Source organism: Xenopus laevis, chromosome 8S, assembly GCF_017654675.1.
Source record: "Xenopus laevis strain J_2021 chromosome 8S, Xenopus_laevis_v10.1, whole genome shotgun sequence".
In the NCBI taxonomy this organism is placed as follows: Eukaryota; Metazoa; Chordata; class Amphibia; order Anura; family Pipidae; genus Xenopus; species Xenopus laevis.
Window position 1 is genome coordinate 60,881,935 of NC_054386.1, and position 27,605 is coordinate 60,909,539.

Sequence of the window (27,605 nt, forward strand, 5' to 3'; positions counted from 1 at the left end):
ATGATTTTGTGAAGCATCATACTTACACAGATTTACCTAGTATGTTGAAATGTTGTCTATAAAATTGTATTCGTTTATTGAATAACATCAGTGTGTAGAAGATACATTAATGTGTAAATCTGCTATGGGTTTAAATTCAGTCTCATAAATCTAATAAATGTAAATTAGGTTATGTAAATGTAGTAGAATATACCCTCTATTAGACTCCCTGAATTAATTGAAGAAGCACCAGTGTTGCATTGAATAATTCCATTATAGATACAGTATAATGAAGTCACTTTATCTCAAGGTACATGTGAATATGTCTTATCTCAAGGTACATGTGGATATATGAGACAGTATTTGATCTACATTCCAATAGTATGTACAGATAAAGGTAATATAATGGTAAAGGTAAGATAAATTGACCTTTCAATCACTGTTTCAACACATAAATAACACCTTTGCCTAAAAAAGTAAGTACAACCTTGTAAGTAGGCATTTCTTATGGTCCCATAGATGCAAAGATTTATCTTGCCGAATGACCGATTTTAGCAAAGTCCAACCAATCCTTCAAAATTATCGTGCGATTAGTGGGATTTGAATGATCGAAAATCTAACTATATGTGCCTTTCTGGGCCTTGCACTAGGAGTACTTGTATCATGAGACAACAGATGTATACCTTGTTCTGTGTAAACATTCTACAACAGAATGGCCTTTAACCTTGAGCTTCTTCTACAACATAGCAATTCTGTCCTGTTCTATAATTTTTGTTTTTTTGACAATAAACACTTATATGCCTTACATCTAAAACCCTGATATCTACATTCTCCCACTTTTTTTCTTCTAATATAGGCACAATCCTTAAGCTAGCACTTCAGGCTGAAAACAAAAAATATATATAAAAATGGGACAAAAAATTGGCTCTACCAGACAAATACAAAATGCAACAATCACTGTGGACTCAACCACACAGTAATATGCATGTGTATACAGGAATTTCAAGGATAAAGATGGAAAAATCCAGAGGAGATGCATAGTCCATTCAATGTCCAGATGATCCAGCACCACTAAGGACTAGCCCTAGCCCATGATGAAATAGTCTCTTAAAGCATCAGTCCAAAATGTCACTTTAGTCAGTGCAGTGGTGATGAAAGTGCATAGCAAGTTGGTGTAATGAATGCTTTTGTCTGTGTACCTCACCACTCATAGTTCTCATGTGTAGCCATTGTACAGCAAGTGAGAATTCAGCTGTTGGTTCTGTCTGGTAGAGTTTAAACAAGCATGGCCAATGTGCCAGTCAAAAAGATTCAGTCAAGAGTAGAAGAACATAAGTAAAGGTGGTGTTATCTACAAAGAAACAAAGATATAAAAAATATGAGTGCACAAATAAAGAAATATTTTATATTAAAATAGGATGATGACTGGGGTGTATAAACATGGTAGTAACGCTATTGAAAATGCAATAACAAATATGTAGTAAACTTATAACATTCATCATATAATTTATATATAGTTTATCTTTTTTTTAAATATAGCATGCATACATACATACAGTATACATAAATATAAACATGAACATTTACACAAATGTAATTGCGGAGTAAATTTGTTTTTACTAGAATATTTTTGTATTATTAGTAACAGCCATTAACATTTCCCTGCTAGTGGGCTACTTTTGTTTTACAATAACTAATAGTCAATTAACGGTTTCCTTTAAAAACTTTGAAATAGATTGCACAAAAAATAATTATTTACAATATCTTGATGTAAACAAAAGCCATTTGTTGTAAAGCCGTTCATCACCATTATCATCATTATCATCAATATTATTATCAATCATCATATTTATAGTAATTACAATAAATAGGTTGTAGCTATTATACATATATATATACTGATGAATGTGATATACAGTATGTAGTTGAATTTTTGAAGGGTTTTGAGAGATGGAATTAGACTTGCAACAAACAATATCAATAAATGTTTTAAAGGGGTAATTAATGCAAAGTTATGGTACAGTGATAATATCAAAGTTAATAGATACTAGAACTATGCAACATGGCCTGTCACTCTTCCACATGGTCTAGAAGTCATGTAACAAATTAAACATGATAGCTAAGAGAGACATTACATATACAGTTAGGCCCATAAATCTTTGGACAGAGACAACTTTTTTTTTTATTTTGGTTCTGTATATTACCACAATGGATTTTAAATGAAACAACTCAGATGCAGGTGAACTGCAGACTTTCAGCTTAAATTCAGTGGGTTGAACAAAAAGATTGCATAAAAATGTGAGGAACTGAAGCCTTTTTTTAACACAATCACTTCATTTAAGGGGCTCAACAATAATTAGACAAATTAAAAAAATGAAAATATAATCTTCATTTCTAGTACTTTGTTGAAAACCTTTTGCTGGCAATGACAGCCTGAATCCTTGAACTCATGGACATCACCAGATTATGGGTTTCCTCCTTTTTAATGCTCTACCAGGCCTTTACTGCAGTGGCTTTCAGTTTCTGTTTGTTTGTAGGCCTTTCTGTTCGAAGTTTAGTCTTCAACAAGTGAAATGCATGCTCAATTGGGTCCAGATCAGCTTACTGACTTGCCCATTCAAGAATATTCCACTTTGCTTTAATAAACTCCTGGGTTGCTTTGGCTGCATGTTTTGGGTCATTATGAAATGCCTCCCAACAATTTGACTGCATTTATCTGAATTGGAGCAGACAATATGTCAGCTGCTTCTGTTTTGTGTCATTTCATTGATAAACACTAGTGTCCCAGTGCCACTGGCAGTTATGTACGCCCAAACCATCACACTGCCTCCGCCATGCTTTACAGATGACATGGTATGCTTTGGATCATGAGCTGTTCCATGCCTTCTCCATACTTTTTTTCTTGCCATCATTCTGATAGAGGTTGATCTTGGTTTCATCTGTCCAAAGAATGTTTTTCCAGAACTGTGCTGGATGTTTTAGATTTTTTTTTAGTAAAGTCCAATCTAGCCTTTCTATTCTTGATGCTTATGAGTGGCTTGCACCTTGCAGTGCACCTTCTGTATTTACTTTCATGCAGTTTTCTCTTTATGGTAGACTTGGATATTGAGAGTATTGTTCACTTGTTTGGCTGTTGTGAAGACCCTTCAGGGAAACTGAAGGGGTTTCTCTTCACCATGGAAATGATTTTGAGATCATCCACCACTGTTCCGTGGACGTCCAGGTCGTTTTGTGTTGCTGAGTTCACCAGTGCTTTCTTTCTTTCTCAGGATGTACCAGACGCTAGATTTTGCCACTCCTAATATTGTAGCAATTTCTTGGATGTTTTTTTCTGTTTTTGCAGCTTAAGGATGGCTTGTTTCACCTGCATGGAGAGCTCCTTTGACCGCATGTTCAAAGTCAAAGTCAAAGTCAAAGTAAACTTTATTGTCATCTCAGCAGTATACAAATATACAGTGAGACGAGACGACGTGGCTCCAGCTAGTACATATCACAAAAAGGCACTTAAAAATACACAATAAATATGTAAACATGAAATGTGCAATATATTGGCAGAAATTGGATATATACATGTGTAAACCTTTAGAATTGTGCAAATAAATTAACGGTTCACAAAGTTAAGTTCACAGTTGAGGTGTGTCTGGAATGTAGTGGGAGGGCAGGCAGTGAGTTGAGGAATCTGAATCTGATCTGCTTGTGGAAAAAAGCTTTCACGCAGCCTGGTTTTTCGGGCTTAAATACTGCGAAAGCATCTGCCGGATGGGAGCAGCGTGAACAGTCCATGTGAGGGGTGTGTGGAGTCCAGTGCAATGCAGGAGGCCTTTCTTACACAGCGCTTGTGGAAGATGTCCTGCAGTGATGGAAGAGCCACTCCAATGATGTTGCCAGCTGCTCTGACAGTCCGCTCTAGACTTTTCCGGTCAGCAGAGCTGGCACTACTGTACCAGATGGAGATGCAGCTCGTCAGGATGCTCTCTATTGTGCCCCTGTAGAACACTGTGAGGGTGGGAGGCGGAAGGCTGGCCCGTTTCAGTTGTCTTAGGAAGTGAAGACGCTGCTGAGCCTTTTCGGTAATGGAGGCGGTGTTGGTGGTCCAGGTGAGGTCATCAGAGATGTGGACTCCCAGGAATTTGGTGTTCTTTACTGTCTCTACTGTGGAGCCGTTGATGTTGAGTGGTGTGTGAACAGGGAGAGTTCTCCTGAAGTCGACGATCATCTCTTTCGTTTTATCCACATTCAGTGACAGGTTGTTCTCACTGCACCAGACTGCCAGCTGCTGAACCTCATCTCTGTACGCCGACTCGTCGTTGTGGTTGATGAGCCCCACCACAGTTGTGTCATCGGCGAACTTGATGATGTGGTTCGAGCTGTGTCTCACTATGCAGTCATGTGTCAGCAATGTGTACAACAACGGGCTGAGAACACATCCTTGAGGAGCTCCTGTGCTCAATCTGATGGTGCTGGAAACCTTGTTGCCGATACGAACAGACTGAGGCCTGAGGCAGAAAGTCCAAGATCCAATTGCACAAAGTGGTACTCAATCCCAGCTCTCTTAGTTTCCCACTCAGCTTTTGAGGGATGATGGTATTGAATGCTGAGCTAAAGTCTATGAACAGCATTCTCACATAACTGTCTTTCTTGTCCAGATGAGTTAGTGAGAGGTGGAGTGCAGAAGATATGGCATCCTCAGTTGACCTGTTTGGCTGATATGCAAATTGTAGTGGGTCCAGTGAGCGGGGGAGGGTGCTCTTGATGTGTGCCATCACAAGTCTCTCAAAGCATTACATGATGACTGGGGTTAATGCAACAGGGCGGTAGTCATTCAGGCAGGTTACTGAAGATTTCTTTGGCACCCTGCCTGAATGACTACCGCCCTGTTGCATTAACCCCAGTCATCATGAAATGCTTCGAGAGACTTGTGATGGCACACATGTTGTCTGTTCACAGAAAAATCATCCACATACAAGCACCCCCCTCAAATCAACTCGAGGACTTTTATCTGCTTCATTGATAATGACATAACAAAGGAATTGCCCACACCTGCCCATGAAATAGCCTTTGAGTCAATGGTCCAATTACTTTTGAGCAACTGAAATGAAGTGATTGTGTTAAAATACGGCTTTAGTTCCTCACATTTTTATGCAATCTTTTTGTTCAACCCACTGAATTAAAGCTGAAAGTCTGCAGTTCAACTGCATCTGAATCATTTAATTTCAAATTCATTGTGGTAATGTACAGAACCACAATTAGAAAAAAGTTGTCTCTGTCCAAAGATTTATGGGAATAACTGTATACATTTATGGTAAAACTTTTTCCAGATATCAAATTTTAGACCATACTAGAAGTGATCAAATATCCCATATAAACCATAGTGCAATGTTATTATATTGGAATACTTATGTCAAAATATCTCAGTAAGGTAACGAAAAAATAAAAATACATGAATATAATATGTGATGGCAAAAAGTATTGAGCTTTCTACTTTGCCAAATGGTATTTTCATTATTGTTTTTCGTGAGGTGTTTAGACAGTAGGATTTTAATCAAGGCTCTGACTTGGCCATTCCAGGACCCTCCATTTCAAAGCCTTCCCTTCATGTACAGTATTTACTTAAATCTTTTAGTTTATTTGCAAGATTTGCTTTCATTTGAGCTTCAATCATCTTTCAGATGGTCTTGCATTATTCTTAAGCACCTTCTGGTACAAGGAAGTATTCAAAGAATTCATAGTGGAGTCTATGGTAGTAATCTGTTCAAAGTCCCAAAAATGGCTGTGTGGTGTGGTAACTTTTTTGCATGAATGTATTTGTATTTGCATGACTGTATTTGTAATATTTAAAGAGCAGTACATGTACATGTTTCACAGTTTGATTATCTGTACACATGTAAAAACAAATTACCCAAATGTAGGTAGTATACAGTATGATAGATAATACCTTCAAATTAACGTATATAGTACATAAGAGTGAACATAGAATATAATTTTATGTTTGGCTTTAATACATTGTCAACTGCATTAAACCACTATTAATTTAAGTTTGTGTATGTTTTTGATGCTGTAAACACCAATTATTCTGACTAAAAGAGCATAAAAATAATTAGGGTGATGACTGGAAGGTAAGTGATAATACATAAAGGTATGTGACCTGTTATCCAGAATGCTTGGGGCCTGGGGTTTGCTGGATAAGGGATGTTTGTGTAATTTGGATCTCCAAAAAATAATCCAAACATTAAATACACCCAATAGGATTGTTTTGCCTCTAGTTATGATTAATTATATCTTACAATCAAGTACGAGCTACTGTTTTATTATAACAGAGAAAAAGGAAATTGTTTTTAAAAAATGTAATAATTTGATAAAAATGCACTTAATACACTTTGATGTTTTAAATTTGTCTTGAGATTCCTAAAGATTTCTAGTGGTCAGTCTTCTATTCCAAAATAGTAATTTATCCAAGAAACCATTATGCTGAAATGTGGTATTACTATGCATGCTATTGTAATTATAGAGTTGTCTTTATGCATAGAATCTGTCAGTGTGTTACTTCTGACCCTTGTTATTGGATACATTATACAGAACACATTTTTGTAAAGTATTTAACAATTTTGTGTGGTGGCCAATATATTTTTTTTAAATGTATTCTTTGTTTTAATTTATTAAATCATGGTTTTCCTTAATACATAAACAAATAGCAAATAAAAACAAAGGAAGAAACAAAAAAAAATCTTAACAGCGAATACATCATAGGTGCTTAATGGCATCATAATGGGTAAATATTTTTACAATTGTATATTTAGAATATCTGGTTTCCCTTCTCGTATGCCTTATAATCATTGTGTTATGAACATTAACAGGGTACAAACTACACTAATACAAACAATACAAACAGGGGAGTCGCAGGTCTGAATTGATCTCTTCTAAATCCTTCTCTTTAGAATTAGTAAAAAGGGATCTATCAAAACAAAATTCATTATAAGTTATGAATCAGGTTACTACTTAATTGAAGTTGATAGGGGGTGTTCCAGATTGTTATCGTTCACCAGCTATTAGTAGCCAAACTTAAACAACTATTATATTTTTATATTCATTGTACCTTTGTATCATGGGGCAATCCCACCAGATATGTATCATATCTCCTTTTTGGAGGTTACAGCTCCAGCATTTGTTGGGGGATGTAGGGAAAATTGATGGGTTCCTATACCAATGTGAGCAAATGTTATAGCTTGTTTCCTGGACAAGCGGTTGCCATGGTATGTGTCAACATAAAGCGTGTGGAACACTCTGCATCTGATATTGTACATTTGAGATTTTTTGCCCACTTTTCTGTGAAACCTGGGAGGTGTGACTGTTTAGGATTCAGAATTATATGATAAATCTGCAAAACAGTGTGCCTTGGGGGCTCTTTAGCTAAACATAAGTCATCAAAGGCTGTGGTATCTGTGAGTAATTTGTTTTTTTCAGGGTGAGTTTGGAACCAGTGTACTAATTAACGATTTCTGCCTGGTCACCTACTATGGTGTTAAGTGGGGATATTCTAGTAGGGGTCTCCCCATTAGAAAGGTTTGTATATTAAGCTGTATATCATCATGTGTTAGACATTCTATTAAAGTCATAATCTCTTCCCATAGTGGTTGTATTAAAGGACAGTCCCAGAACAAGTGTTGTAGGTTTACTGTCATCGTACAACCTCTCCAACATGCCTCAGTTGTGTTGGAAAAGAGTTTATGCAATACAGAGGGGGTTAGGTACCAGAACATTAGTACCTTATATGTTTTCTATCTGTTTGGTACAAGTTATCTTAGCTTAGCATTCATCCATATTTGACCAATCTTCAATCGTGATTTCCAAACCCAACTTAGTGTACCATTTCTGCATATATAGATGTTTGTATCCTGTTGCAAAGGGGGTTCATTAATAATTTTGTCACACAAGACACTTTTGCACTTCATTGAACAACATATTCTGGCATTCATGTCAAGGGAAAAAAGGCTGATGACTTTCTTTTAAAGTAAAGGGGGTTAGTGGGCAAATCCTTCCGAACCAAATGCCTAGATAAAAAGTTTGTTTTATCTATATGTCAGCTGTACAATCAGTGGCGGTACTACTCCACTTAGCATGTAGAAACACTTTCAGTACATTGCCTGGAATTCTAACTGGTATAAGATAGCATAGCTATTTTTTAGATATTTTTAAGATTTAAGATCTGTACACATGTATCTTGCTACTGAGATTTCTTACCCAGAATTACGTTTCTTCTGCAGGAACTATAAACATGTAGGGATTAATAGCATAAAAGTTTTACAACTGAACGTCCAAAATACTGCACAGTGATATATTGGTAAAAAGAATTCTTTATTTAGGCATTATGCAAAGATAAAATTTGTCATGCATTATATCATCAGCAGCACTACAAATATATATATGATATGCTTTTAGCTTCAGCTACATTTAGTGATGAGTGCATTGCATCACATCTACAGTAGCTTTCATTGGGATTTATGAAATAGTGAACCTTGAACTATGTGACCTTCAGAACATCCTGTACTTAAATATGTACAGTAAAATCTACTAATGTCATTTGTGGCACTAAACATAAAGATTTTATGCTGCAGGGCTAAACTGTAAAATTAGTGCTGAACATTTCCCTGTAATTGATATCAGTGCATGATTCAGAATCGGAAAAGACTGAATTCCTATGAAATGGCAATTGCCTAAACTGTGTTATCTAATTTAAACATACAGGGGAATATAATGAGTTTGCTTTAGATTAATTCTTTTTACACCTGCACAGAGTCATTTCTTAAAAGTGGCTGCAATTCAACTGTTTTTTTATGCAAAAAAGGCAATACTGCTACACTGGAAATCCATGGGGTCGTCTGCATTGAACTTTTGGAAAAAACTTATCAATGACAATTGCCTAAGCAGAAGTTGGTATACCAGGCCCACAGATGCTCTGGTAAATTTGAAGCCATCTGGGGAACATGGCTGGAAATATACACATTGCCTTAGCGGTACCCATAAGGGCAGCGGATGCAGTAGAAATAAATGTGTAATGTTCTCATTTTGGTTACCCCCCCCCCAGCTAGCCTCTCTTCTCCCTCTCTCTCACTCTACACTTTCTTTCCTCTGTTCCTCTCTTAACCAAGGGGGCTAGCCATCGGTACTGTTGGAAAATTTAAATGCAAAATAAAACCTACAAAATTAAAGTGGCTGCAATTCCTTAGTCTACAAATTTATTTGTAACCCAGCTCATTTTACATTTCAAGACTGGAGCACCATGGCGAATTAAAAAGAACACATTTTATGTTCTGGAATCTGAAGAAGACGATGAGCTCACATGCAACTGGGTTTTATTTTTTTCTTTATCTATGTACGATATTTAAAAAACCTGACATCTTTAGTTGTGCTTAAATGTTTCTTTCAAATGATATGACCCTAATTTGGCTATGTAAATATCAGCTCTTACTTTTACTATGGATAGCAACTATGAATGCTTATAGTATTATGTGTAGTATTATATGTGCTCTACCAGTGGTAGAGCCACGAATGAGTCTGATTAAGTGCAGTTCATCAAAAATTGGAAAACTTTGCTCAAATAAGAACAAAAAAACTGCATTTTGCAATGTAATGTTCTCCATTTAAATTATATTTCATTGGGATTTTTCTTTAAGGCGTTTTATTACATAGACTGCATTTTTGTACAAACTACATAACTGGTGAATGGGTTCACTAATCACTATTAAAGTATTGCTATTAAAACAAAAGGAAAAAAATTATTCATACTACACATAATGTTTTGATTAATGACTTTAACAGACTTAAACAGACAGACTGTCTGCAAAAAAGGGACAACCCATTGGTTCCACAGCTGAAAAAAACCCACAAAATCACCATACCCCTCATACCAGGTATTAGTTGGGAAATGAAAGGAAATTCAGATAAAGTCAACCATTAGGGTCCCCAGAATGAGAGATAAAACATGTACTTGGAGGTGGAGGGGAGGAGCAAATAGGAATTTTTAATAGGAAGAATACATTGTGACCCCAGGGGAGGGGATGGCATTTAGATTGTGGGTGTGACCTATGAACAGTATAAGAAGGAAGGAGATAGGAAGATAGGGGTTAGTTATGGAACCTTTCCAACCACTTGATATAAAATAAATCAGAAGAAGGTAGATCCAATTAGCAATGCAGTCCCCATGTCTTTATATACTCTATGTAACAGTCTATGGAGTACATGGATGTATGTCTAAACAAAGATATCATATAAAATATACTTTAAGGTTCTACAAATTGTTCCTTTCTGACAATTTGTATGCGCTAAATTGCCTCTGCACCCATTTTCATTAGCCTAAATTGCCAAGTAAGTGAAACATGTTAATTGACTGCTGTTAGTGGAATTCCTTGTATATTATGAATAAAGATGGACCTAATATTGTTAGTATATAGACTACAGACTATATTACAGAGTTTATAGAGAGGTGTACTATAGAAATAAATTTTCATGTAAAAGGCAATAATACATAATAAGCCTTTTTGTTTGAGGAAGGTTCCCTTAAAAAGTTTGGGCCAGGCCCTGTATTGATATAAAGGCGCCCTATATGACAAATTACATACAGAAAAAAAATATATACATATACACATATATGTATATATAAAACAGTTTGAAAGGATGCATTAATATGCAATATGTTTTGGAGTTTAGTAAATTGGCTGTGTTTTGGTCTGCTGCCCAACTTCATTAGTTTGTAAAATGATTTTGCAGATTCAACTATTAATGGGTTCTCTATTTCAGATTGTAGTGTACAGCATTTCCCTTAACATCTGTGACTGTTCAGAGTTGAGATGCCTAGATCTGGTTTTCATTTAAATCAATTAAAAAACACCTGATCAAGTGTTTGACATGAGACCAAGGTGATGTATGTTGTAAGATCTTGCCTGCATAAAACATACACAAAGATGCTTACACATATGCATAATGAGGCTTGCTAACAAATGCATTAGCCTACACCTAGGTATTGGCAAATTTTTTCACCTTGTTCACCGTGAAAATGAGGCCCATAGACTTGTATGGCAGCATGCGTCAAAAAAAAGAAAAAAAAAAAAGATGTGCGTCAAAAAATGTTGCCGCGTGACAAAATTTTTTTGACGCCCATAGACTTTAATGGGTGTCAGCGACAATTCAGTGGCGGAAAATTTTTGCCGAAATGAAATGCCTCAAATTCACCCATCCAAACCTACAGCAGCCAAAATTTTGTCACTCCCCTTCCTCCCTCTGTCCGTGACTCCCTTCTCTCTCTGTCAGTCACTGCCCTCTCTCTGTTCGTCACTCCCCTCTCTCTGTCCATCCCTCCCTCCCTCTGTCCATCACTCCCCTCCCTCTGTCCGTCACTCCTTCCCGCTGTCCGTTACTTTCCTTCCTCTGTCTGTCACTCCCCTCCCTCTGTCTGTCACTCCCTCCCTCTGTCTGTCACTCCCCTCCCTCTGTCTGTCACTCCCCTCCCTCTGTCTATCACTCCCCTCCCTCCCTCTGTCCATCAATCCCTCATCACACTCCCCCCCTTTGTTACTGCCCTTTCCATTCCCTCCCTCCCTCCCTCTGTCCATCACTCCCAACCCTCCCTCTGTCCATCACTCCCCTCCCTCTGTCCGTCACTCCCCTCCCTCCCTCTGTCCATCAATCCCTCATCACACTCCCCCCCTTTGTTACTGCCCTTTCCATTCCCTACAGTGCATGCGCACTTGCGAGTGCACATGCTCACATGTTGGAAGGCGGGGATAGCTGACCGGGTGCCTTGGGCACCCTATCGTCTTGGCCCAGCCCTGGTAAAAACTGTTTAGCGCCCACTTCTGACAGTGGAAGACCATTTGCGAATTCTATAGTTTGCACCAATGAGCAATAAATGTAATAAAACTTCTTACTGAAAAAGTCGTTATGTTTTCTCCATAAGATTAAGACACCTTCAAGCACTTCTTAAGACTTAAAAATTAAAATTCGCAATGCAATAACAGTTTAAGGAACAATATTACATTGGGAGATGTGGATTTTTATTCTTATTGGTGCAAATGTTTTTTCTCTTTGCGACTTTAATTACATTCCCCCCCATGTTTTAAACAGGTAACAGATTAAGGAAATAAAAACTAAAATGAAAAGAAGAAAAGTTGCATAGAGATTTAGGATAGAGAGGCAGGAAACAACAAAAGAACGTGTGAGGTGGCTTATTGATTAATGCTAGACCATCTATTAAAAGAGAAGTAAAGCCTAACTAAAGAAGGAGCTAGAAATGTTGTACATTATGTTTTGGGCTGCTGTACAGGCCCAAGGAACCACAGCCCTTTAGCAGTAAAGATCTGTGTCTCCAAAGATGCCCCAGTAGCTCCCCATCTTTTCTGCTGATTCACTGCACATGCTCTGTGCTGCTGTCACTTACTGAGCTTAGGGACCCACTCACAATAGTACACATAGAATAGAAATGTCACAATATGAGGCTGATTAGTGATTAATACAGATAATTACTACATGGTAGCACAGAAACCTGTGCAATTAGCATCAGAATTTAATAATCAGCCCTGTAGCATCAGCTTATATTACAGACAAACCTCATTTTCTGCTTGATAATTTGTGACGACCCCTAAACTTAGCTTCTCACCAGCTGCTCAGAGCCCAATGAGCATGTGAGGGTCACAGACAGTTTCCAAGAGGATCCCTGTGACAAGGTTGAAGTCCTGGATCATTGCTGCTATTGACAAGCTAAAACTTTAGGCTGGTGCAATAAGTTCACTATATACTGTAAAATATGGCATTTTTAGCCACATTAGTTTTTAAGGTTTAGTTCTTCTTTAAGAGATCAGTAATCCCTGGTTTCGGAAAAGTAAATCATTAATGAAACAAGATGGAAATATGTAAGGCAGTACAAATTCACAGAACTTGCATGTATTGTTTGTTCGTTTCTTTAGTGTGGTAACATCAATATACACTCCGTTGTTTCCAGTTGTAATATATTTTAATACAGGAAGCCAAAATTTCATATTTGTAATTGAAGTAATTGTCAGCCATATTTTAATATAAATTGGGATTATTTTCTAAACCTGAATATTTGACTCCCACTGCAAATAAAAGGTATTGGATAACGGTGTGGTATTTACCTGGTTTCACCTTGGCTATGTCTCATAATGCAAATTTGTTTAATGAAAAACCAGCATCTGATTGGCTGCTATTGGTTTATGCACTTGAGAGCTGCATTAGAATTTGAGCGACTGAGCAGAATGTGATATTAACTTTGGATTGCAGTTTTCTGGACAGGGAATTATCAATAATAGATATTTTATATATATATATATATATATATATATATATATATATATATATATATATATATATATATATATATATATATATATATATATATATATATATATATATATATATATATATATATATATATATATACTGTGTATATATATATATATATAGATAGATATAGATAGATAGATATTATCCTGGATTAACCATTATTCTTGACATTAATATTTCAGTCATTAATAATAAAACTCTTTATGGATGTTTTTAAAACCAAATAAACAGCAAGCTTAAAGGAATAGTTGATTTTTACGTTGTGCCTGTTTGTAAACATGCATTACCCTGCAGGGCCTAGTTTTCTATATGCCAGTGCTTATGGTGGCAACTTCAGATGTCTTTAAAGAAAAAAAATCTGAATTTCTTTTAAAAAAAAATCACTAAGCACACTAGACACTTGGTTAAATTCAGTGGCAGAGGTTATTTTGTTGAAATAAAAGTTGTGAAATGATATGATGGGAATTGGAACAGATTTACTAATGTACTGATAATGATAAAGGAGGGAATAACGATTATCTTTGTAACAATGACAAGGTCCTTACTGCATTTACTGGAAGATGTGAAGAGAGCAATTTCCCCTGATTCTGAACAAATGAAAAGTAAGCAGAAGTCTACATATAGATCTTATTATGTATTTGTAGTTTGCTACATTTTTACCCATTGTAACAAAGATTGATCAGTTTTTATCTGCGGGACGTTGCTTTATTAACAAAAGTGCTAAAAGTGTATTTTGTCCAGCAATAAAAATATATATTTTGGAACTCTGAAGACCTACCCCTTAATGCTGATGCCTGGAACACCAGAAAATGCATGATGCCAACACCATATACCCATCTGCTCTCAAAAACTTGCATGAAAGGTTTTGTCCCTGATTGTCCCTGTGCTTTGTTAATTGGCAGGTCAGGTAAACAGATGGTTAGTTGGCTGGCTATATAATAAGGAAAAATAGCAGAGGGTTAAAAATACAGTTTATTATCCATGCCTAGTTGAATACATCTGCTGCACTGCCTATAGTCTACAGAATGGGAGGGGTGAGCCAACATAGTTTTGGAAGGAGTCCTTACTAGTTGCTGAACAGAAAGCTCAGTGATGTCAGGGACACAAAATCCGCTGTTCGGCACTAGATCAAATCAAATAAATGATTTATTCCATAGCCACAGTAGAATTATTATGGCCCTCAACTAGAATTACTGACTATGTTCATAGACCCCTTACACTTACAGTATGGGCACCCGCCCAAACAATTTCACTGCTTATTTGCATTAATTAAGAATAAAAAATTAAACTGAATTATAAAAACCCCTGAGTCACTATGGTACATAAAAGTCCATATATCAGCTTATTAAACTGTTGCACAGAGATTTAAAATGGGATGGAATGATATACAGAAGTATATGTCTGACTAATTAATACTGGAGTACCTCCAGAAACACCATACCACCCTTGACTTGACAGCCTCTTGGAGAAATATGTCAGAGGCTATTCCTGCATAACTTTTTTTATTGGTTATAAAGTCATAACATTCTGGCCAGCATTAGCTGCATGATTTAAGAGCTTGGTTTGAGGGACATAGAAAGTCATAGATGGCATTTAGCCAAGGTAAAAATGACTAGATACTGACATCATTTTACAAAGCGCAAATACAGTGCTGGCTGTTTTCAGCTAACTGGAAACTGTTCTGATTTGTACTGTGCTTAGTAAGAATATGTCATTTGAGTTGGCAAAGCAATTAGAGAATGTGAATAACTATATATTATGCATATGGCTGAACTGTGGAAAAAAAAAATAGAAATAACATCACCAGAAAAGGGTCTTATCAGTCTCCTGCATTTGCTGTTTAAACATAAATGTTGGTATTCATTTTCTAAAATATTTGGCATTGACAGCTCATTTAGAATTAAGGGAACTGATGTTGTGAGAGCTTTTTAATTAAGGTTGTGACACAAACAATATGATCGTTCTGTCAAAGAAGGCAGTAATTACGATTGTAAAAATGTGCGATTAATGTCAGGGCTCAATACTTATATTGGGCCAAAGTTTAATGAGCAACACGTTTTCTGAATAATACATTGATGTTTGGAAACTCGCATATGCCAAAACTAATTGACTTGTGTACTCCTTATGAGCAAATAACAACTAAGCTGTGACTTTGAACTTGCAACAAAACAAACGCAAGGTGCTAGCCTGGTTTGGGTGCTTTACATAAATTGCTATTCTTTACTTTCTTGCTGTTCTTCCATTAATTATGACTGAATGCATGTTATATTAGCACATTTGTATGAAATCAAAGGAGTGTATAGTACATATGAAATGTGGCATGAGAGCCATGGATCTCTGATACATCTCTTGTGCACACTAAAAAAGGGGCAATATAACAAATAGCAAGCTTTATTGAATTATTATCGCTTCATCTTCATTAAATAGTAGATGGTTATAACCCATGAAACAGCCTCTATTTATACCTGCTTCCACATAGCTAATTATAACAGAGCTCTAAAAATTTATATTTGTATAAGCCCATGTCTGGGATAGATCTTCCTGTGTGTTTAGGAGGTAGAAAAGGAAGACATTAATAACTTCCGGTTGCTGCTCTATATAAATTAAGGTTGGCACAGTAGTGACAGTGGTTATGCTTCTAATAAGTATATTATCTTAGCAAACAGCTTGAAATGTGATAGACCTAAAATACAGTAAGGTCCATAAATATTTGGACAGACAACTTTTTTTTTCTAATTTTGGTTCTGTACATTACCACAATGAAACAACTCGGATGCAGTTAAACTGCAGACTTTCAGCTTTAATTCAATGGGTTACATAGTTACATAGTCAGATCAGATCAGGTGACTGGCTTGGCCATTCAAGAATATTCCACTTATTTGCTTTAATAAACTCCCGGGTTGCTTTGGCTGTATGTTTTGGGTTATTATGAAAAACCTCCCAATCAGTTTGACTGCATTTAGCTGGATTTGAGCAGACAGTGTCTCTGAACACCTCAGAATTCATTTGGTTGCTTCTATCCTTTGTCACATCATGCATACACACTAGTGTCCCAGTGCCACGGGCAGCCATGCACACCCAAGCCATCACACTGCCTCCACCATGTTTTACAGATGATGTGGTATGCTTTGGATCATGAGCTGTTCCTCAACTTCTCCATACTTTTTTCTTGCCATCATTCTGGTGGAGGTTGATCTTGGTTTCATCTGTCCAAAGAATGTTTTTCCAGAACTGTGCTGGCTTTTTTAGATGTTTTTTTTTTTTTTAGCAAAGTCCATTATAGCCTTTCTATTCTTGATGCTTATGAGTGGCTTGCACCGTGCAGTGCACCCTCTGTATTTACTTTCATGCAGTCTTCTCTTTATGGTAGACTTGGATATCAATACACCTACCTCCTGGAGAGTGTTGTTCACTTGTTTAGCCGTTGTAAAGGGGTTTCTCTTCACCATGGAAATTATTCTGCTATCATCGACCATTGTTGTCTTCCATGGATGTCCAGGTCGTTTTGCATTGTTGAGTTCACCAGTGCTTTCTTTCTCAGGATGTACCAAACTGTAGATTTTGCCACTCCTAATATTGTAGCAATGGGTCGGATGGGTTTTTCTGTTTTTGCAGCTTAAGGATAGCTTAAGGTTGTTTCACCTGCATGGAGAGCTCCTTTGACCGCAGGTTGTCTGTTCACAGCAAAATCTTCCAGATACAAGCAAAAACCCTCAAATCAACTCCAGGGCTTTTATCTGCTTCATTGATAGACATAACAAAAGAATTGCCCACACCTGCCCATGAAATAGCCTTTGACTCAATTGTCCAATTACTTTTGAGCCCCTGAAATGATTGTTTTAAAAAAAGGCTTTAGTTCCTCACGTTTTTCTGCAATCTTTTTGTTCAACCCACTGAATTAAAGATGAAAGTCTGCAGTTCAACTGCATCTGAGTTGTTTCATTTAAAATTCATTGACATAATGTACAGAACCAAAATTAGAAAAAAAGTTGTCTGTCCAAATATTTATGGACCTAACTGTAAAGAGAGAAGAATAAGATATTGTTCAAGAGAACACATTTGGAACTACATAATTATAACTTCATTATCACACATTGAGCTCTGATTCAATTTAGTGAGAAAAAGGGTTATTACTTTAAAACTCATGGACAAGATTTAATTTGAGATGCACTTCAAATCTGAAAAACATATCTCACCGTTTATCAAGCAAAAACTCTATTTATGTCTATGGGAAAAAAACTCAAACTGAATTTGGAGAAAAGTTTTTTCTCCTCAAATTGAATCTCATCCATGAGTATTCACATGATAAACCATGATTTACTTATTTCTTCACTGAATTGAATCTGGCAGTACTGGGTGATAATATAAGGGGGGGATTAAATAAGGGGTAATAATAAGCTATTTCACACATACCCACTATGTTTATAAGATAGTTTGGATGCTACCTGTTGCCTTACCTTTTTCTGGGGATTCAATAATAAAACATTAGCTTTTTGCTATTTTGGTTCCTTACAGAGTACTATTCCAAAAGCTATACCTATTTATAATAACAAAAACTGCAAGCACAGACACAATACTGTTTTTTAAAGGGAATAGTTCACAAGATGCAATAAATTATTACACAAACTTTCAGTCCACTCAACCTTACTGTTAAAAATATTCAACACACAACTAAGCTCTTCTAAACTAAAACCTTGCAATTCAAATATCTGAAGAAGCAAGTAGTAAGTAGTTAAAAAGAAAAAAACAGCCCAATATGTGAGCAACCAATGTGCACAGATGAGGTAGGAACGTTTACATGATGCACAATTTCCCATGTGCATGATTAAGAGAATGCTCCCTCCAATAATTGGAATTACTTTGTTCTAACCCTACCCTAGCACTCTGAATTCATTTTCATATGTGCAACTTTTAGACCCTTGTTACACTGTACGTTTTTGTTTAGGTCTGACCTGGGTTTTTTTTAAGTGCATGATTATCAATAGCAAGTGCAAATATATACATTACCCATGAGTGGAAACTTAAAACTTTTTAGTGGCAAGTTTTAAAACATTTTTGCAGTATTTCTGGCAAAATTGTTTGCACCACAGAAAATTTGTTTGTAGTGTGAATGTTTATTGTGTTGAGATACACAGTTTCTGTTCTACCTTGATAGCTGCCCTTCTACCTGAATACTGTGCTAGGTGCTACACCATGTCATGTATATAAACAAGCTGAAGTTATTGCAGACCATGCATGAGAGGTTGGATGGAAGTTCATCACCTGCATCTGTCCCAGACCATGATTGGGCATATTGATATTTTCATCATGAGAAAAACATCAGATATGGGATTATCTGGAATGCTTGGGGTCTAGATAAGGGACATTTAATAATATAGAGCACCATTCCTTTAAACTATAATTAAACATTTAAAAGCCCAATAGGACTGTTGACACTAACATGAAGTTATGCTTTCTTAGTCAAGTAAGAAGTTAGGAAAGAAAGTAAGAAAAAAAAACCAATTGCCTTCTCAATTATGACTTCAGGATCTGAGAGCTCTCTGGATAATAGTCTTCTGCATAACAGATTATACATACAATATATCTGTGTTTCTGTAGAAGATATGTTTTACTTTAAAGCACATACCTGTACTTTAAGGATTTTGGGGATTCCATGAAATATTACATAGTACCCACAATTTAGTTACAAACCCCCCAAAAATGAGCATCCTCAATAACAATGTTCATAAAACATACTGTGACATTTCTCAAAACGAAAATCATTTTATACACATAAAGCTATTGATAAATATCAGATTACATTTCAGTTCTGATTCCTGGCTGCTATTATGATGCAATGGCCATTTTCATATCTTAATAAAAGAAAAAATTGGATTACATGCTCTACTGGGCAAGCATGACATGACTTTCACCGGCATATGTATTGTAAGGTGCGCAGAGAACCTGTTGGGAATGCATATTCAGTTGAAGTTCCACATGAGCACACTTCTTAGGAAATTAGTTGAGCCTTAATGGTAGTGTAGAAGTTAGAAGCTAGGGAAAATGGAGATCATTGATTTAAGCCTAATTAAAAAGACCTGATAAAATGTAAGAAAGCCAGATGGTGAAGTCAATTTTTTTTCATTACCTACTTAGAAAAAAATTGTTAAGCAGTTGACATTCAACGAGGGTAGACAGATAATATCTGTGCTCAAACCATACGGAGTTTAAGAACATTGCAGTAACCAATGTGTAAAACACACAAAATACTGAAAATTGTTGAGCTCTACATTGCCTTTACTTCACTCCGTGCTGAAACATCGGCTGAATAACATATTTAATTATTTAATTGTTTGTTAAGGCAGTAAGTTTAATTAACAGACATATTATGGACAAACTTTTATCAATTAAATTATGCCGATACCAAAAAAATCCTGTTTAAGCATCATGTCTTGTAATGTCTTGATGTAATGTTCTACGACAATCATTGTTAATTAAGGCACAGATAGAAGCAGCTTGTAATAAATGATATGGCTGCTGGTGCATGCCTAAAAGATAAGGTGATCATTCACTAATGTCTATTTTCCCACAAAGGTAAAAACATACCTGTAGTTTAATCCTCATAAGGATATAGATTTAAAGTTCAGTTAAAGTAATGTACACCAAAAATAGGTGTAAAAAGTGGTTTAAACTAAAGTATCTATTTATAAAGTACTGCCATTGTCTTTAAATATGAATTATCGAGAACTTATCATGGTATTTTTAAAGGTATGTATTTTTTTCCTCTCAACTAACACTGTAATTTATATCATTATAATACACAAAAAAATCGTATAAATTATATCCTTATAAACGGTGACTAGTGATGCTATCAGTTATAAATGGGGAGTAGTGTTGTAATTTTTGTCACATAACTCATTAAAACTTGTGTATTATAATAAATATAGTACCCCTTGTTGGAAAGTATGAGGCTATTAGAAGTAACCTTGTGCTTTTTATATGGTCATGGAACTCCTCAATGACTTATAATATCTTTATATTTTACAATAGGGGGTTCTTTATGTACTATATTTAATACCAGTTGAGACTTCACAAAATCCACTGAATTAATTTGAAAAAATGAGTTTATGAAATTAAATAAGATTAACACAACTGTCTCCATTAGTTAAACATATTATTAAATGTATTTATTAGGCTCATAAATATAACATCTCTCACAATTTGACAATATCATCTCTCACAATTTAGACAATATCAAAAAAGTAAACCAAAAAATGGTTTAAAAGTTCAAATACATGTATAAGGATAATATATATATATATATATATATATATATATATATATATATATATATATATATATATATATATATATATATATATATATATATATATATATATATATAAATATAAAACAAGTTAGGGACCGCCATTCGGGGTTTACCTTGACGTGGTATGGTGGCTTATCAATTTTATGATCATAACTTTGTAACAAAATAACCCCTGTTTTGGGTACATATGCAATAGCATTTATTATACTTATATATATATATATACTTTAAAGCCTTTAGAGTGCTCCCACAACCCCCCTGTTTTGATATTGTATATTTAGCCAGGAGCTGTGGCATAGCTTCAGTGGTTGTAGCACCCCATACCCCCCCTTTTAACTAGTGGTGATCCTATGCTTTTAAAATTGGGCGTTTGTTTTGGGAATATCTCTCCTTTAAAAGCTTGATTGCTGGCTGGGGAGGATTTAGCCCTCAGTGAAAAAACAGCGTTCAACGGACATTGATTACAGGTAATGCTAAAATGCACATAAAATATAAAACAAGTTAGGGACCGCCATTCGGGGTTTACCTTGACGTGGTATGTGGCTTATCAATTTTATGATCATAACTTTGTAACAAAATAACCCCTGTTTTGGGCACATATGCAATAGCATTTATTATACTTATATATATATATATATATACTTTAAAGCCTTTAGAGTGCTCCCACAACCCCCCTGTTTTGATATTGTATATTTAGCCAGGAGCTGTGGCATAGCTTCAGTGGTTGTAGCACCCCATACCCCCCCTTTTAACTAGTGGTGATCCTATGCTTTTAAAACTGGGCGTTTGTTTTGGGAATATCTCTCCTTTAAAAGCCTGATTGCTGGCTGCGGAGGATTTAGCCCTCAGTGAAAAAACAGCGTTCAACGGACATTGATCACAGGTAATGCTAAAATGCACATAAAATATAAAACAAGTTAGGGACCGCCATTCGGGGTTTACCTTGACGTGGTATGGTGGCTTATCAATTTTATGATCATAACTTTGTAACAAAATAACCCCTGTTTTGGGTACATATGCAATAGCATTTATTATACTTATATATATATATATATATATATATATATATATATATATATACTTTAAAGCCTTTAGAGTGCTCCCACAACCCCCCTGTTTTGATATTGTATATTTAGCCAGGAGCTGTGGCATAGCTTCAGTGGTTGTAGCACCCCATACCCCCCCCCCCCTTTAAACTAGTGGTGATCCTTTGCTTTTAAAACAGGGCGTTTGTTTTGGGAATATCTCTCCTTTAAAAGCCTGATTGCTGGCTGGGGAGGATTTAGCCCTCAGTGAAAAAACAGCGTTCAACGGACATTGATTACAGGTAATGCTAAAATGCACATAAAATATAAAACAAGTTAGGGACCGCCATTCGGGGTTTACCTTGACGTGGTATGGTGGCTTATCAATTTTATGATCATAACTTTGTAACAAAATAACCCCTGTTTTGGGTACATATGCAATAGCATTTATTATACTTATATATATATATATACTTTAAAGCCTTTAGAGTGCTCCCACAACCCCCCTGTTTTGATATTGTATATTTAGCCAGGAGCTGTGGCATAGCTTCAGTGGTTGTAGCACCCCATACCCCCCCCCCTTTAAACTAGTGGTGATCCTTTGCTTTTAAAACTGGGCGTTTGTTTTGGGAATATCTCTCCTTTAAAAGCCTGATTGCTGGCTGGGGAGGATTTAGCCCTCAGTGAAAAAACAGCGTTCAACGGACATTGATCACAGGTAATGCTAAAATGCACATAAAATATAAAACAAGTTAGGGACCGCCATTCGGGGTTTACCTTGACGTGGTATGGTGGCTTATCAATTTTATGATCATAACTTTGTAACAAAATAACCCCTGTTTTGGGTACATATGCAATAGCATTTATTATACTTATATATATATATATATATATATATATATATATATATACTTTAAAGCCTTTAGAGTGCTCCCACAACTCCCTGTTTTGATATTGTATATATATATCTAACTTGTTTTATATTTATATATATATATATATATATATATATATATATATATATATATATATATATATATATACATATTCTACAATCAAAGGTGCGGTCAAAGGAGCTCTCCATGCAGGTGAAACAAGATATCCTTAAGCTGCAAAAACAGAAAAACCCATCCGATAAATTGCTACATTAGGATTGGCAAAATCTACAGTTTGGTACATCCTGAGAAAGAAAGAAAGCACTGGTGAACTCAACAACGCAAAAAGACCTGGATATCCACAGAAAACAACAGTGGTGGATGATCGCAGAATCATTTCCATAGTGAAGAGAAACCCCTTCACAACAGCCAAACAAGCGAAAAACACTCTCCAGGAGGTAAGCATATTGACATCCAAGTCTACCATAAAGAGAAGACTGCATTAAAGCAAATACAGTGGGTGCATTGCAAGGTGCAATGCACTCATAAGCATCAAAAATAGAAAGGCTAGAATGGATGTTGCTAAAAAAAACATCTAAAAAAGTCAGCACAGTTCTGGAAAAACATTCTCTAAAAATAAGATCAACCTCTACCAGAATGATGGCAAGGAAAAAGTATGGAGAAGGAACAGCTCATGATCCAAAGCATACCACATCATCTATAAAACATGGCGGAGGCAGTTTGATGGCTTGGGTGTGCATGGCTGCCAGTGGCACTGGGACACTAGTGTTTATCCATGATGTGACACAGGACAGAAGCAGCCGAATTAATTCTGAGGTGTTCAAAGACATTCTGTCTGCTCAAATCCAGCTAAATGCAGTCAAATTGATTGGGAGGTGTTTCATAATACAGATGGACAATGACCCAAAACATACAGCCAAAGCAACCCAGAAGTTTATTAATGCAATTTATTAAAGCAAACAAGATGAATATTGTTGAATGGCCAAGTCAGTCACCTGATCTGAACCCAACTGAGCATGCATTTCACTTATTGGAGACTAAACTTCGGACTGAAAGTCCCACAAACAAACAGCAACTGAAAGCCGCTGCAGTAAAGGCCTAGCAGAGCATTAAAAAGGAGGAAACCCAGAATCTGTCCATGAGTTCAAGACTTCAGACTGTCATTGCCAGCAAAGGACTTTCAACCAAGTATTAGAAATGAACATTTTATTTTCAGTTTTTTAATTTGTCCAATTACTTTTGAGCCCCTGAAATTAAGTGATTTTGTTAAAAAAAGGCTTTAGTTCCTCATCTTTTTGTTCAACCCACTGAATTAAAGCTGAAACTCTGCAGTTCATTTACAATTCATTGTGGAAAGAGGTTAAAACTTACCCATATATGCATTGAATAAATTATTTCCTAAATGTATCATAATATCAAGTAAGACTAAAAACAAAACCTATATGTAACATTATTGACTCTAGTAATTAGTAACTTGGTATCTTACACATAAAGGAAACTATGTGATCTGTGTTACATATAAGTTAGAAGAAGAGAAACAGATCTAATGAATGGCTCATGGTTGAGTGCTGGCTTCCCTTGGAATTTACATATATATATATGTACATGCACCTTTTATATTTGTACATGCACCTTTTAATACAGTTGTCTTGAATAAGAAAACTCGGTGTTGCTGGTCTGATTTATTGCATATGGAATGACTTTACCTTGCACCAGGGGATACACACAAAGAAGTGGTGTGCTGCCCTACTGAAAGATATATATATATATATATATATATATATATATATACATATATATATATATATATACATATATATACATATATATATATATATATATATATATATATATATATATATATATATATATATATATATATATATATATATATATATATATATATATATATATATATATATATATATATATACTCTCAATTTGGAATAAAGCATTCCCAGGCCAGCACTTCCCTTAGTAAATCAAGTGATTTTATTTTTCACACATCACAGTGCTCCAACGTTTCGGTCCCTCTTGGGACCTTTTTCAAGGAAAACGGTCCCAAGAGGGACCGAAACGTTGGAGCACTGTGATGTGTGAAAAATAAAATCACTTGATATACTAAGGGAAGTGCTGGCCTGGGAATGCTTTATTCCAAATTGAGAGTATATGATTGATATTAGGCCGTGCACCCCTGCAATTGCGTTGTTGGAGTGCGGATACTGAAGATATTATATATATATATATATATATATATATATATATATATATATATATATATATATATATATATATAATATATACAATCGAATATAAATCACACGCTATTTTTGATAGTAGTCAGTAAAAACGTAGAAAAAATCTTAGGTGCTCTTAGAACTCACCAGTTATGAAGGAAGGTCCAGGTGCACCACCCTGAACCCTCAGCTTAGGGAGCGGACCACTGTATAATAGTTTAGTAGTTTATTGTAGAACTCAAGGATACAACCTCACCGCTTTACACGTTTCATATCTCTCAGATACTTAATTATAGGCTCATGATTAAGTATCTGAGAGATAAGAAATGCATTAGGCAGTGAGGTTGTATCCTTGAGTTCTACAATAAACTACTAAATGTTTTGACAAGCCTGCCTGGGAGACTGGTCTCTGATAGTGCCACAGACAAACACACACGACTCCAGGGGTGGGTTCTGGGCAACAGGTATATTTCCCCTTTATTCAGGTACCTGGAAGGTGCACTGGAGAACTAATTACAACTAAAACAGTGCAGCAAATAAGAGAGCCCTGAGAGTTCAGGAAAGGGGTTGGTAGCCACACGTGAGGTGTGAAAAAGGAAAAGTGTAGTAGAAACCTACACTTGTTTTTTATGCAACCAAAACTTGCATAAAAAAATAAGCTCCTGCTTTGAGCCCACTAGCAGCAACATCCAAGGGGTTGGAGAGAAACATTTTGCTCACAAGCAACTTGTTGGGGATCACTGTACTATTGTGTTGTGGCCGTAGTGAATGGGCGATCCCACTCCCCCTGAACTCAATATATATATTGAGTCAGAAAGTACCCGCACTCATACCCCAAGTCCAATGGCGGGTGCTAGGTCAAATTATGATATATAATATGTAAAGTGGACCAGAACTCCAGTAATTTTCCAAACTATTTTATTGAGTCATCACTTGTGTGTCCATATTCGCCCATCACTATAAATGATTTAAGTATTACATAGAAATAGGGTGGAATCAGACCAAGAAAGGTGCAGTGCTAAACTGCAGATTATCCTTTTATTAGACACGTTTATACAAAAGTTGCCGTTTATCAAGTGTGTACACTTGTTGGAAAAAAAAAACGAATTTTCAGGACAAAGGTTGAATAATTGTGTGAATTTTAGTTGCAAATAATTAAATAAATAAATAAATGTTTTAAATATTATCATTATAAAACTGCAAATAAGTACAGCATGCTTGGAGGGTAAATTAAACATGGGATTTTTTCCATGTAGGTCTCAAAATCTTTTCCTGTATTGGGAAGGCAATTGTATAAGACCACAGTACATTTTCCATATATAGAACAGCCATGTGTAACCAAGTTTAAATACCCTTGTGTTGCATCATACCTTTCTTGGTTTCATTTTGATTCAGTGTTGGCAATCATACTTGTCCACCAACCACTTCTATTCTCATTTACTGCTTGTTTGCTTTGAGGGTGTCCTTCAGACCAGGGTGCAAATATGATGACCACCAAAGATGCTTCTAACCATTCACATTGACCTTAATGGGCATAATTATAAAACTGTAATAAAAAAGGTTTGAAATGAATGCTAGCCAGGGCTGGGACTAGGGGTATGCAGAGTAGGCACATGCCTAGGGCGCAAAGCTGGTGAGGGCACCAGGCACTTACTTTCACTGCCTCCTACTCCTAGTCGGGCGTCCCCTCTCTGCCTGACTGTCCGCCAGTGTGTTAATTTGTGCATGCACGCACTCCCAGTCGTCGCTGTGACTGGCCAGGTTACCTAGGGCACCTTGGCGGCCTGGCCCAGCTCTGTTGCTAGCAGCAGTTCAGACAAACACAATCTTTTACCTGATGAAATAAAAGGGGGATTTAATACATTATATGAGCTAAAGTGAACACTTATGGTCATTTGATGTCCAACAGTATCAGAATTTGCCAAAGACATGGGAAGGTGGAAGAGAATGTTTAGGCTACTACAGCCAAAAGGCTAATAAAAGCTGAAATATCTGTATAAGATAAGATTTAACTAAGCATTGCATATCTTGTCGGCGCTATATAAATAAATGATGATGAAGATGATGATGATTTAACGGAACAATGCAAGACTGGTAACTATGATTTGTTGTTGTTTTTGTTGTTGATGATTTTGCAGATATTTCATGAAACAAAAAAAAAACACAGCCAAACATTTATTCTCAGATGTACATGTTTAAGAATCTAAATGCAGTCTCTTCACTGATAAAAGGTAATAGACTTTAGGAACAAAAACAAATCAATACAGCAGGAGCAATGCCTATGTCAAATTGAATTGAAATGAAGAATAACTTGGAGATGTACTGAGAAAAATGCAATGATCAAAATCTGTTCGGAATTCAAAAAGTATTTCATCAAATGATCAATTCATTAATTATTAAACAGACCATAGCATTAAAAGCACATAAAAAAGATAACCCTGGCTAATAGTGAATATAGTTATGATCACCATTACAGTTTAAGATGCATTACAGGACATTTACCACCATGTAAAGTGGTAAATATAAATATAGTAAAAATAATCCATACATATGTAACGCTAATTTGGTTACTGTCCCTTTAAATAATAGCTTCTTTGGCAATTCAGGGGCCCTGAGTCCCTTTTGCAAGTCGAAAAGTACTGGGAACTAGGAATCACAGCGCAGTGCCTCCACCTAGGGAGCACTGAGGAACTTACCTCAGAGGAATCCCCTAGGAAATAATAAACACACACTCTTTGCAGATAACAATATTTAACTTTATATAAACTGTAAAGTAGTAACTAATACAAAAGTCACGCCTGTATGG

At 35.9% G+C, this 27,605-nt stretch overlaps 1 long non-coding RNA gene across 1 annotated transcript; it reads right to left on the reverse strand.

The window, feature by feature from the left end:
* Positions 1-264: 264 nt before the first annotated feature.
* LOC121397731 lies at positions 265-26,923 on the reverse strand. Its single transcript, XR_005963877.1, has 2 exons — positions 26,454-26,923; positions 265-1,330 (listed from the first exon to the last, which is right to left on the reverse strand). It is a non-coding gene; the product is annotated as an uncharacterized LOC121397731 (long non-coding RNA).
* Positions 26,924-27,605: the final 682 nt, after the last annotated feature.